We start from the raw sequence: 13108 nt of genomic DNA, 5'->3' as shown, positions 1-13108 counted from the left end.
GTTACTGGTAAAGTCTAACTTATTAAAAGGTGAAATTATTTTCCTTCTCCCTATGGTAATATTTTCTTGATTTATCTCCTTTTCTTGAGTTCTCTGTCTTCTTTCCTTCTTTTTTGGTTCCTTCTGTTAACCTAAGTTTCTGGTTCCTTTCTGCACTGGACTCTCCTAACTCTTTTGGTTCAATACTGGTACTTTTTTTCTCATATGTGTGCATCCATTTGCCTAAAATATTGCCTTGAGCATGATCATATATACTCAAGAATATATATACTTCTAAACACTGGATGGATCTGCTATTGTAGGACTTCCAGTAAGGAAAAGAAGAAACTTAACAATTCGGAGACAGCATTTAAAGTTTTTTATGATAAATGTGCCTTCAGAAGATCAAAGTACCTTGCTTCCTGCATCCATGGAATAATAATTATGGACAGAGATAAACATTCCTGTAAAAATAAAGACTTATGGTACTTGTTCAATATAGGAATGCTAACGTAAAAGGAGCATCTGAATAAAAGCAAACATACTGTGTTCATAAATGGTATGGCATAAGTTTTCAGATTTTATTTGCAGATAAAGAAAAATGCTAGTGGAGAGTGCTTTGTATTGATATTGATATAAGGAGTTTAAAAAAGACAACTAAAAGATATAGATCCATAAAATCGGGAGAATTTTTGAAAATCAGACTCTCTTATAGCAGAAATATGAAATAAAAGTTATTTTTTTCTGTGGGATAGCTACCTACATATTATCTATACAAAATGTCCTTTAGATAATGTGAATTTGGATTGCAATAAAAGGAATACCATGATAAAACATAAATAGTGTTTGTCATCATACAGTTCAGAACTTTGGCTTTAGATGTGTAAAATAACTCTGAAGCCTCTTCTGATACTTAAAGTAATTTGCAGTAATAATAATAGAATATGCAAGAAAATGATTGGAGATGTGACTGAGAATGTAATTTATGGTGCCTAAAAGTTTTTAATTAGTGTAGTTACAGGCAGTACTTTGCATAATTTTGAGGGCATTAAAAAAGCACTTTCTTTGCCAGATTTTTTTACTGAGCATGAGGATGACATTATAGACAAGGATTAGAAAGCAGAGGAAATTTGGAATCTCTAAAACAGTTACACCAATGATAGAGTTTGTGTTGAACAATAGTAGCAGGAAGATTTTTGCCAGAAAGAACTTGCATCAACTGCAATGATTTTTGTAAAAAAGAACTATATGAAATCATCCATAGAAGAAGAAAGAATATTAAAAACTATGTAAAACCTGATAGGACTTTCTGGGGTATATCCTCAAATGGTATAAACTGGCATGCATATATTTAAGTCACTATTGCTCACTGAAGATTTGTCCTTTTTATTAACTATATAATGCAATACAAATCCTGAAATAATCCCTCACTTAATAGTCATATTCATTTTACAGCTGAGTAGTTATGGTATAAGGCCTTACTCATCATGAGAAATAATATAATTCTAACAATGGTGTATTATTGTTAGAAGGACGTACACAAAACTGACTTAAATTAGTGTAGTTTTTGGAAAATTAGTTTTGAGAGTACTGTATTGATATAGCTTGTTAAGGTACAAAACTATTGTTTTATAGTATTCTTTAATTAGTACTACTTGCTTGATAGTACTACTAATCTAGAATTTAGATTTGTAGTTTGAAGATAATAATATACTTTGTATATTTTTGATTTGCAATTTTTGAGTGATAATGTCTCAGTTAAAACAATCAGTTAAAAAGTCTTTATTTTTAGATATATTAGGAACATTGAGGAAAGCATAGCTGGAAATACTAACAAAACAGGGAAGATTTTTCAGCAAATGAGTAAGTGTAACCACAGGGAAACATCTACAGGAGGAGAATAAAGTTGGGTGAATTGCTACATCAAGATGTGAAAACATACTTCATCTATAAAGTCCTGCAGGAAATAATCATGAAAGAATAAGTCTTTCTGTTCATAAACAGTTTAGGTACAGGTGTGTATCTAAATCTTGAGAGGTGCAGTACCACTACAGATTCCAAGAAATGTTCTTTGATCACATTACAAACAAGTCTGGCTAAGACATAAATAGAATATAACTATCTGTTGCAATATAAGGAATATAAGGTGAGAGAAGCATAAGTTATAAAACAACCACTCTGCTTGCAGATCCTGAAATTCACATGGCTGGCAGACACAGAAATAATTTCACAAATGAAAATGGAAGATGCAAAATCCCTGAAGATTGTGTTGAAGGATTGATTCATTTATCTTTCTCTAGGTTTATGAGGGTCTCTATGATCATCATATATATATATACAGACATATTACATGTATGATATATATAGATATATTGCTATGTGTATGAAAATGTATGAAAAACTGTAAAAGAAGAATTTGAGTTACATGCAAGAGGTGTTTCAAAGTAGGTTACAGGAGGATATTTTTGTATAGTACTTAAAACAACTGGAAGAAGTAATGAGAGTTAATTCAGTCCTGGATCTGATAGCGATCAGGAAAAAAGAGATACTAGATCCAGAATTAAGACCTTATGACTGTACAAATCTTCTGGTTTCATAGAAAGACCAGAAAAAACATATCGTGAAAGTCACTGATGGGAAGAGAATGGGTTTGAAGAGCAATAGCAGACAGCTGGTTCAGCAGTAACATTACGATAGACTATGAGAAAGATTCTGCTGTAAATAAATGTTTAGTGAAGTATAAAGTAGGTGAAAAGAAAACAGAATTGGAAATGGGAACTTTAAGCTTGCCATCATGCAAAGATAAACTGAAGGAGAGCTTGGACCATATGATGCTGTCTAAGAGAGCCTAATTATTGACTTAGTATCATTTGGGTAATATATTCTGAAAATGTGTCAGACTTTTAAAGAAACACTAGAAAGCAGATTTTTCTCAAGTTTCTCGAGTGTTTAATTTTTTCTTTGTTTCCAGTAGAATAGTACTGAATAAAAGGAAATCTAAGACCACTGTCTACAAATCAGAACATTTATTTGAAAAGATAGTTGAAGAGGCAGCGAACAGAGATGCTAATGGAAAGTATAGAAAAGTACCTGCAGATATGAAGGGGTCCAGATTCTGTACCCCTGTTCTGTCCACTGGAGGTAGCACAAGGTAGCCAAAATCCACTCCTACTCACAGGCTGAGAGTTTGCCTGCCATGGGGAAGTCACAGTCAACCTTTGTCTACCCTTCTCCCATGCCAACAGCTCAAATCCTTTGCATAGATCTGGTAACAGGTTCATAAGAAGGCACTCTACCAGTTTTTGATGGCATTTAACTTCTTAGATCACATCTGTACTAGAAAACAAAATGCTCCACAACCCAGTCAAGAGTCATTAGCAAATTACAGCTCACATTCACCTGGCTAACCCATTTGCTCTCTTGAGCCAGGGTGGTCTTGTTCATACTGCCTATAAGAAGACTCCCTAACCCACGCTATTCCCCACATCCTGCAGTGTCTTGCCTGAGTGCTTGCTGGCCTAGGTGAGAAGCATACCAAAGAGCAGGCTAACAGTTAAATGGCGTGGATTATCATATGATGGAGCTCAAGCATGTGCCTGAGCCCTGTTTAGCTCAGTAACACAGATGTAATCTTATGCACTACATCCAGTTGGCAATAATTACCACTGTACTAGCCTGCTCTAAATCAAAAATGCAATGGCACGAAAAACAGTAATCTATAGGTATCTTTCAGACCATAAACATCAATGAATGTATTAAGTTTGGGTATAGTGTGTGACAATTAAAAGGGAAGAAAGCATAAAAAATCTAATAAAATAAAACCTGGTAAATTAAGAAAGTCAGAGGAGGACAATAAAAGGAAAAACAGTACTTGGCTGATGTAAAAGCATTTTAAAATTGAAACTGTAAAGCCAGTTAGATGAGTGAATATTCTTTTCAAGATAAGCAAGGTTACAATAAAGAAGTCAGTATAGGACCATTTGGATAAATGGATTTACTTCATTATTAAAATGAAGTTTGGGTCCCACCTGTGTGGACCTCCTTGTAGGATAAAAGCCTGAAATATAATGCATTAATGCTTATAGCATTTTATTCTGAGACTTTCAAGAAGGATCTAATGCTGAAGTGGACATGCTTCAATATAAAATAGTCACCTCATCATGCACATGATGGGATAAGGATTCTACTGAATATTTATACAGTTTTCAAAAAAGGATATGCAATAATGTCTTGGGATTAGCGTAATCTCTGTACTACCTGGACAGTTTTTCAGCATGTGATATAATTACTATTAGGTTTCAGGTCATATTTTGACCAGTTATTTTCATGATACTTTCTAGTTTTATAGATTGTAGAAAACTATGTGCAGAAAAAACTGCACAAAAAGAAAAAATAAATTTACATTCATAGACTACTTTGTGACCTGAGATTAACATCTTAAATCTGAAGACAGAAAATAAAAAAGAAAAGGAAAATGTGGCAAGTCAGACAATGTTGGAATATGATCTGTTAGGGTTCAGTTGAGTATTATCTTTTAAGTCACTCAGACGTAAAGAGAGGAAATAAACTACTCAGATAAAAACAACATGCAGATTCTGAAAAGATATCTGCTATTCCAGTGGGTGCTGAGAACATAAAGGACATAAATGAAATAAAATGGGCAAAATTTTAGGATGCTATAAATCAAACAAAAATAGCCAGAGTTTGAGAAGTAAAATTGGAAGTAGGTGTTTGGAAACAGTTTTTAATAGGAAATTATTCTTAATGGAACACTGATAAGAAAATAGACCATCTTAACAACTATTCAGCATAAATTTTCCTGTTAATTTAGTATTTGGAGATGCAGTCCTGCAGAAATGCAGGCAGCTTTTCTGGAGGAACTAAGTGGCTATTCTGGCTTTACTGTATTGCCATCAACCAGATATGCAGCACAGCAGGGAACTATGTTAGGAAAAATCACTTCTGTAGTATGAATGTACAATTCTGTACCTTTGGCTTGATTTGACATCAGTAGGAACATATTTTTGCCAATAATAGAAACTACATTTGAAAAAGCAAGAGAATATCAATGAAGAATATAAGAAAGTAGAATTATATAGATGAAGAATAGCATAGAGCAAATCTGTCACATATATTACATACCTAGCTGAATAAAAGAAGTAATCTTTCTTATAATGACCTTGTAATTTGGAAATGCAAGTGAATTATATAAAATTATAATACTGGGATGCCCCTGAGTATAGTTTTAGAAAATTACATGAAACATCCAAACAAAATACTTGAAGTTATCCACTTCTCTCTGAGTACATTACGTATTCTAAACCTAATGTCTGAACTACCAGAACTGGTAGTTCCTGTTTTGAGGAAAAGAGTAGTTTGAAGACTTCTGCAAAAAGACATTCTGAAAAATCTTATGACAGATACTGCAGGTACGACTGTCTGCTAGAGAAGTTTTCATAGACTGCTTCTCCCTTCATGGTGAATACACTCTGTGCCCATCACTCCTGCTTAAATAATCACTTGCTGGGGCATTGCCTCTCTATGTTTCCTGAGGAAGTGGGGGGATATAGTTTGTAAGAGCTACTGGAAGCTATGTTGGAATATGGGAAGGAGAAAATAACTGCATTCAGAAGTTTGGCCGAAGGGGTAGAGGCTTTTCTGGAGGTGGAGACTGGGTGTCTCTGAGCATGAGTGCAGTGCTGCTGGGAGCCCTTCAGCCTATGTACTCAGTGTATTGAGAGTACACCTAGGCATCATGCACATTTTGCAGATGGATAGATTAACTAGATTACAAAGAACGACTACTAAATTTCAGGAATTCATTGTGAAAGTAACCTATGACTAAACTATATGAATATTAAAAAAGCAAAACCAAACTGTAGAAACTGCTTCTGAGAAGAACTTTCATATGTGACTATGGTATAGTTCCGTGGTCTGCACAAGGGAAGTAGAGCAAAGAATCAGAAAATCTGGTCTAAATGTCATAAACTGCTCTGCAGTTTATCACTTCCTTTTATTTTCCCCCCTTCTTTCCAGGGAAATAGTTTGAAGATTCCTGGGATAAACTATTTGTGATTAAAAAAAGTAAAGAAACTAGGTTCTCTAAAGGCAGGTATTTGGTAGAAAATGTGAAGACAGATCACCACTGCAGAATTGATCTGTTATTATCATACATCCTTTGTTTTACTTTTCTTGGTCCAGAATATTTCCTCTTTATTTAGGCAAAACTCCTTGAAAACAATGTAAAGCATGACATACCTTTACCACAAACAAGTAACTGTGTAATCATCAAAGAGAGACTCCACAGTATACTTCAACTAGCAACAACCTTCTAACTCTATTTCAGCAGACATTACCTTTTTTGAGACAATAGAGAGAGACACAGGCTTTGAGTCAAATCTCCCTTCTGTTATGCTTGATTCTCAGTGAAAAACTAGATTTATGCCTGTCTGTCCATCCATCTATCTGTCTGCTTATTTATTAAGAATAGCATAATTCTTGTTTTAGCTATTAACTGTAAAACTAAGAAGATATATACAAAATCCCTGTTTTATCCAGTTCTTTGAAGAAAAGGAAAAAGTAAGAAAAAGTGACTTACTCTAGATTCAAAGAAAATTGTCATTACTCATTTCCAGAAAAGTTACTGAGATATAGAGATGTATTTTTTTCAAGAGTCTGTGGGGCCTACTGCTCTACAGTACTTGTAAAATTTCAAGTAATGTTGATACTGCCATTTACAGATGAAGCAAAATCAAAGAACACTCATGCAAAATGGCCAGAGTAAAAGTCAGTGAATAAAATTGTTTTATTTGTGTTAAAATAAAGTCTGAAAAAGGAAAATTATTTCAATTTTCAGGTAAAGGAGAATCCATAGAAGAACAAGAGTGAAAACGTTCTTGGAAAGCAAGATTTATAAGGTGTGTTTCGAAAGAGTTGTATTTATTTAGTCAAGAGCAGACTGGGGAAAATAATATGACATCTAAAGATCATTGTGAAGAAGATGGTCACCAATTGTCTTTTGTATCCAGTTGTGGAAGAACAAGAAAAAAATTATCTTAGTTTGCAGTCAAAAATAACAGGCTACATATTTGGAAAATCCTTCTAAGTACAAGGACAGTTAAAAACTGGAACCAACCTATCTGTCAATGATGCAGCATCTTCCTCACTGGCAATTTAGAATGGATTAGACAAAAAGTTTCTGTCATCAAAATGCTCTTACACCTATCTTCTTTTATAACTGTTGGCTTCACACAATAAATAATCTGGAATATTAAGAAGTAATTTGAGAAATAAGTTTGGAATGTGGAGGTGAAATTGGATAGTCCGAACGCATGATAAATCATCATAAATGCAGGTATCTTTTTTTTTTTTTTTTGCTGAAAGATGTATTCTTGAATTTTGTATGCCTTTGTATATTTTAATTTTCACTTATTTAAATTTCAAAATTCATATACGTATAATTTCTATTTAGAGTTCATCAATAAGGATAAAGTATGTTACCTGTTCATACAAGCAGTGCTATTGGTCTGCTTACGCTGCTTGGTTCTCTGGTCAGGAAGCTGGTCAATACCCTTTTTTCTTGGCTTCTAGTTCTATCTAGCACACACTACTCAGGTATGTATACCTTTGTAGGTATTACAGGGAAGTATTCTGAATTCAAAACACATATAGTTTCTTTTAAGTCAGATATAGATGACTAGGGTATATTATTTGACAGAATATCTGAAAAAGTCTGATTTCTAAACAAAACCAGAACTTTGATGGTGAATTTTACTTTCTGTGGTTAATGGACTATTTTTACAGTGATAAATAAAGTCTGTTAGTAATAAAAATGAAACCTAGTATCTGTGCTGTGATAATGGAACCCTAAAGTGAAATTAGTTAGTGATATTAGAAAATATCACTTGCATTTCTGCTCCAAACCTCAAGTTATTTTATTTTTCTGTACTAAAAAACAACATTAAAGAAAATGTGTGGTTCATGTTACCAACATTCATGGCCTTGATTAAAACAGGAATAATCCATGTATATGCCTTTGTTAGAGCATAAAATTTATAACATAAGAGCAAGAATATTGAAGGAATGAGGATCATTTGACTATTCAGAATACTGACAGAATTCAGTCTATTCAGAATACTGGCTAGCATGTCTGTGCTTTCTAAGAAATCTGTTGGGTGCTTAAGGTCTTATGTGTTCATATCAAACAGTAATTAAAGTCTTCAAATTAAAGTGTTTGTCTTCCAGTGGTTTTTCTTGTACTGGGTCTGTGACAGGAAAGGCTGTGAACGTTTGCAAATGGACATTTTATTGTACCTCACCCCTCAAATTGTGTTAGAAACATTTCAATTATTAGAAGCAGCTGTATTAAAAATGTGAATTGTGTACAGAGAATCAAGTAGCTTTCACTCAGTTAACATCCCGGAGAGGAAGATTAAATAAGAAAAGCAGCACCCGTTCGCTTTTGTAGCTTGTTGTGTCTTGTTAACCTGATAAGGAACCAAGGGGTTCCGGTATAACTTTTCTATTTAATACTACACTTGAATCATTTAGATTTACCTGGCTTTGGTTTATGTTTTGGTTTTGGTTGGGTTTTGTTTGTTTGTTTGCTTGCTTGCTTTTGTTTGGTTGGGTTTTTGGGGTTTTTTGGGCGTTTTTTTGTTTGGTTGTTTTTTTAAAGTAGGAAGCATCTGCTTATGATATTTGAGAATTAACTTACAAAGAGACCACCAAAGTCTTACAGCCTTTATAATACAAGCTGATCTGGAGAAAGATTGTTGTAAACTTGAATAGAATTATTCAAGAATCAGACTTACATACCACTACATCTTTATATTAATGCAGTTTATATAGAAGAAAAACAGTATAGGTGAGAGAAGTTTTTGGAGGAACATGTCCAGCAAATAACTTTAGAATGTTTAACTCACACTTCTTTACAAGCATAGGAAAACGTAATTCCTGGATAGAAGTGAATACTGCTTTAAAAAGGCCTCTGAAAGTTATGTGACTTGACTTCTCATGACAGTCAAAGAAGTAACTTACGATCCAAGATGTTTCATGAAGAAAGAATAATGGTTCTAAATTGCAAGATGCCTTGATCAATTGAACAAATGGAGGAAAATGAAGAAAATACTAAGGCTCCTTTTACTTACAATTGAAACCTCAGGTTGTCTGGTTTTACTTGTGACAACTTGCTTCTCAGCATGTATATTAACTTGTATAGTTACTGTAAACGAACATTCATTTTTACAGTTGAAAATGCAAACTATATTTTAAGCTTTCCCATTTAATATTTTATTGAACAGTTTAAAAAAAATTGGCTGACTACAGAGAGTATTTACTTAACCAGAGGGGATTTATTATGATGAGAAATTTAGTTTTTCTGCATATCTTCAGAGGCCTGGCACAACTACTACAGAAATCAATCCCCAGCAAGGTGCTTGTGTCTCTTTTGGGTAGTATGAATACTCAGAAACATACAGAGTTAATAATATAGAAGGATCTAACCCCCATTTTCAAAGGTGTTAATGAAATTATAATTTAATAATTTAAAAAATATTATTTACAGATTAAATAAGGACATTCAGAAACAGTAAGAATAATTAAAGTGTGGTTAGGAATAAAAAATATATGCACTTTGATTAAGTGTGGTAAACAGCACATATAAGGAAACTGGAATGATATAATATTTATTTAACTTGGCAGGAGAATCTATGATTGGAGGTAGAATTGGGAAAACATGGTGTGCAGTTATTCTGAGTTATTCTGTTTTAGCAGACTTAATAATGTAATGTAATCCCCATATTTAACGTAACCACAATCAGACTGAACAAAGTAGTACAAACTCTACATCAGAAAGAGATAGGTTGGAAAGTGTAAACGTTAGTGTTTAGGAGTGTGGATAATTTTTGTCCAGTTTTGAGAAATAGATAAGAAAACATCATAATTATGAAAATATTTTATTTAGAAAACTAGAAATTGCATTTATTGTAGTTTTGGGCTCTCCAGACTAACAGTGTGAGGTACAGCAACAATATAAAGAAGTAGTTACTTTATTAATGCAGTTTTTGTGTTACTTTGTATAGCCCAGTTTTCCACCCAAGTTGGCCAAAGCACAGAGAGTTATTTTAATTGCCCAGTTTTTACAAAGAACATTAATAACTCATCTGGGATGCTTTTGGATGCTTCTTTGAGTGGTTGTGTAGATGGATTTCATTGCTGGTGTGCATGTGTCCCTGGAGTGCAAGGACAAATTATTTGGATAAGCAGAGTCCATTAAATGGTATCAGCAGACTACTACTTGAAGCACCTTCATGTCCACTGTCCTCAGGGCATTAAATAGCCATGTGAGTACAACCATTGATGATTTCATTATTTTCATCATACCACAGAGATGGAAATAATGCAGTACATGCACTGTGTGATTTACTTAACTTTATTTGTGATAGTATAATTAATTTCATGGAGTAAATTAAGTCCCCTTATGACCATTAGCAAAATACAGTTTGAGTTAACATATTAGATATATCTCTTTATATATGGATAAAGGAGTCATAGGTTACTGGGGTTTAAGATTTTCTTTAATGTGATTCTTTGGAGAGCAAGATATCCCATAGTAACATTTCCTCTTTCCGAGAGGAAACATACAGCAGGGGAGGAAGAGACCTCCTTCTTAAACAGTCCCTTAAACAGAAATCAATTTGTTGCTAAATTCCACGAGTAAAGCTATAGTTATGATTTAAGACAGTCTCTCTTATTCAGTGTCCTAAAAGCTGTGATTCTGATCTTCTGGGACATATCCAGTATCAGGGTCCACTTGTATTGGCAGGGAAGACTGGTGGAGGCAAGAAGAATGTGATTCTCAACACAAGTTGCTGCCCAGGCATGTAGCAAGGGATGAAAAATTAATCAGCAATATGGCATGTCTTTGATTTGTGTATTTTAAAGTCCAGGTCCTAAAAAGATCAATTTTATTACTTGCATACCCTGGCATTCCCTGCAGGGGCCTTGATAGTGACTGGCTTTGTGTTAAGTGCTTTATGTATTTATAGCCCTGATAATAGCAATTGTCTTTGTATTTCAGTACTGTGTCATACCTAGTGCTGAGTGACTTGCTGGCCTCGTGGCTTTTCTCTCTCATATTCTATAACAGGCTATCTAGCTTATTAGAAACAATAAACACCAGAAATAGGTTTCCTTCTATGACTGATTGCAGAAGCAAACGTACCATTACAAATCGGCAACGGGGCCTTCTGTCTCTATAACTTTACCGAAAGGGTGAGGGGGCTGGCAGTTCCGTGTCAACTATTGGTGCCTCAGCAATTTCATTTGGTATTTCAAATTCAGACTGGAGTAGTATCCATAATCTCCTAACCAATCACTAATCCTCAGGGATTTTGAACTGCCAGCCTGCAAGATGTCTATTTTTACATAGGGATCCATGCAGCAGAGAAAAGACCTTGGATTCCTCGTAGGAACTCTAGATTATATTACAGAGTGCTACTCTTCAGTCTTTGTTGTGAAACAAGCAAGAATTTTCTGTTGACTTTGTGTTTGCGCTGCCTCCTCCCAGAAAAAGTAGCCATCATCACAGCCTGCCTCAGCAGATAAAGGATTGAGGTGTAGTACCACAACAGATCACTGATTCAGTTCACACAAGTCTAAAACTATATGATCAACAGTTCTCAGACTTACAAAAACAACATTGATTTAAAACACTTGGTTATGGTTTTGCTGTTATACATCATATTATCAAGAGCTTTTTACTTCCCAGAGGAGAGATCCTAGACAGCAACAGGTCCACTAAGTCAGCTTCTAGGTCATCTTTTAAGATCAGTGAAAACATCTCAGCAATTATAGTCTCTCCCAAAACATTTTGTACTTTATCTACATTGTGCACAAAATTGATTAAAAGCACAGCCTTGCAATGACCTGATACATGCTGCATCAGATGTCTGGAGTACATAAAGAAGTCCTTTCCTCATTAAACTTTGAACAAATGACACTTATTACAGTGTCACCTTCATACCTCAAAGTACTAAGGGTCTGGGTGACAGAGAGAGGGATTTGCTCCCATTCAAAATCTCTGGGATGTTCAGGAGATGCTTTCTCTCCATATAGTTATTTCAGTCAGTACCCTCTGTCTTGAACAGAAAGTAAATTTGGGTTTGTTTTTCAGGGACTTCCCAAACAAGTGCCGATAGTTAGTGTGATAATTAATTATCTATTTGTCGACAAGCCATTGAGGGGCAAGAACTTTTATGTGACATATGGCTCTGAGTTAAACCAGTCAGAACCAGGCAACATTTGGGATTAGGGCCGATAATGTTAGAGGCTCTCGAGCATTTCAAACCTTCAGCATATCTAACCATCGTAGCAGGGAGTCAACAGGACTGACCTGTCTTCCAGAGTTATGTTTTTCAAATGGGGACTTTTAAATGTGTGCTTGTTCATAACAGATACAAATAGGTGTCTGTTCTAACTAGAGGGATGCTGAGAGCTCCTGACAAAATGTTTTGTTTACCTGTTTAATAATATGGGCTTTGTGTGCCTTTTTTTGTTTGTTTTTTGCCTTTCTTTGTGTCTTGTGAAGCTTTCAGTACATTCTCTTTACCTGCTTAGCCAGACACTCTTCTGAAATAATAATCAGATCCTGCAGCCAAACCCAGTAGGATTATAGCTGATAGACTGGGCGTTGCTTAGGTGAAATCTGCTGACAGAAACTATTTTGCAACAGTACAGATCATTTTATGTCAAATAGAGTCACTTTAGAGTTACTCACAAACCTAAATTAAAAGACTTTCTGTTTGAGTATCCTGGCATCATCAGTATCCCTTAACCTCTTCTACTTAAGTAGCATGGGGCTGTGCAATAGCTTTGACACTAAGTGGAGTTAACATATTTTCTCTCAAAGTCCATTTTTTCTGCAATAGCTGCTTATCTTCTTCTGTAGAGCAGTACAATATACCTTACCTTGCAGTAAGATTTCTAAAAGGCTGTTGTTTATATTTTTACCTAAGAACGGAGACCTCTCTTACCTATCTGTATAAGTCTTTACTAATAGAAACTGGGCTTTCCTGTCTGCTTGAGAAATATTTCTGTGCCTTGTAAAGCACATAGTAGGGAAAATGGG

At 34.7% G+C, this 13108-nt stretch overlaps 1 long non-coding RNA gene across 1 annotated transcript in view; it reads right to left on the bottom strand.

The window, feature by feature from the left end:
* Positions 1–3184, bottom strand: part of LOC113949669 — a 54724-nt gene extending 51540 nt beyond the window's left edge. Inside the window, exon 1 of the long non-coding RNA XR_003528515.1 lies at positions 3070–3184. This is a non-coding gene — a long non-coding RNA (uncharacterized LOC113949669). The remainder of the gene's footprint in view (positions 1–3069) is intronic.
* Between the last annotated feature and the right edge of the window lie 9924 nt (positions 3185–13108).

This window comes from Corapipo altera, unplaced genomic scaffold (assembly GCF_003945725.1).
Source record: "Corapipo altera isolate COAL_440 unplaced genomic scaffold, ASM394572v1 0, whole genome shotgun sequence".
Lineage (NCBI taxonomy): Eukaryota > Metazoa > Chordata > Aves > Passeriformes > Pipridae > Corapipo > Corapipo altera.
This window is presented reverse-complemented; position numbering and strand designations above follow the sequence as displayed.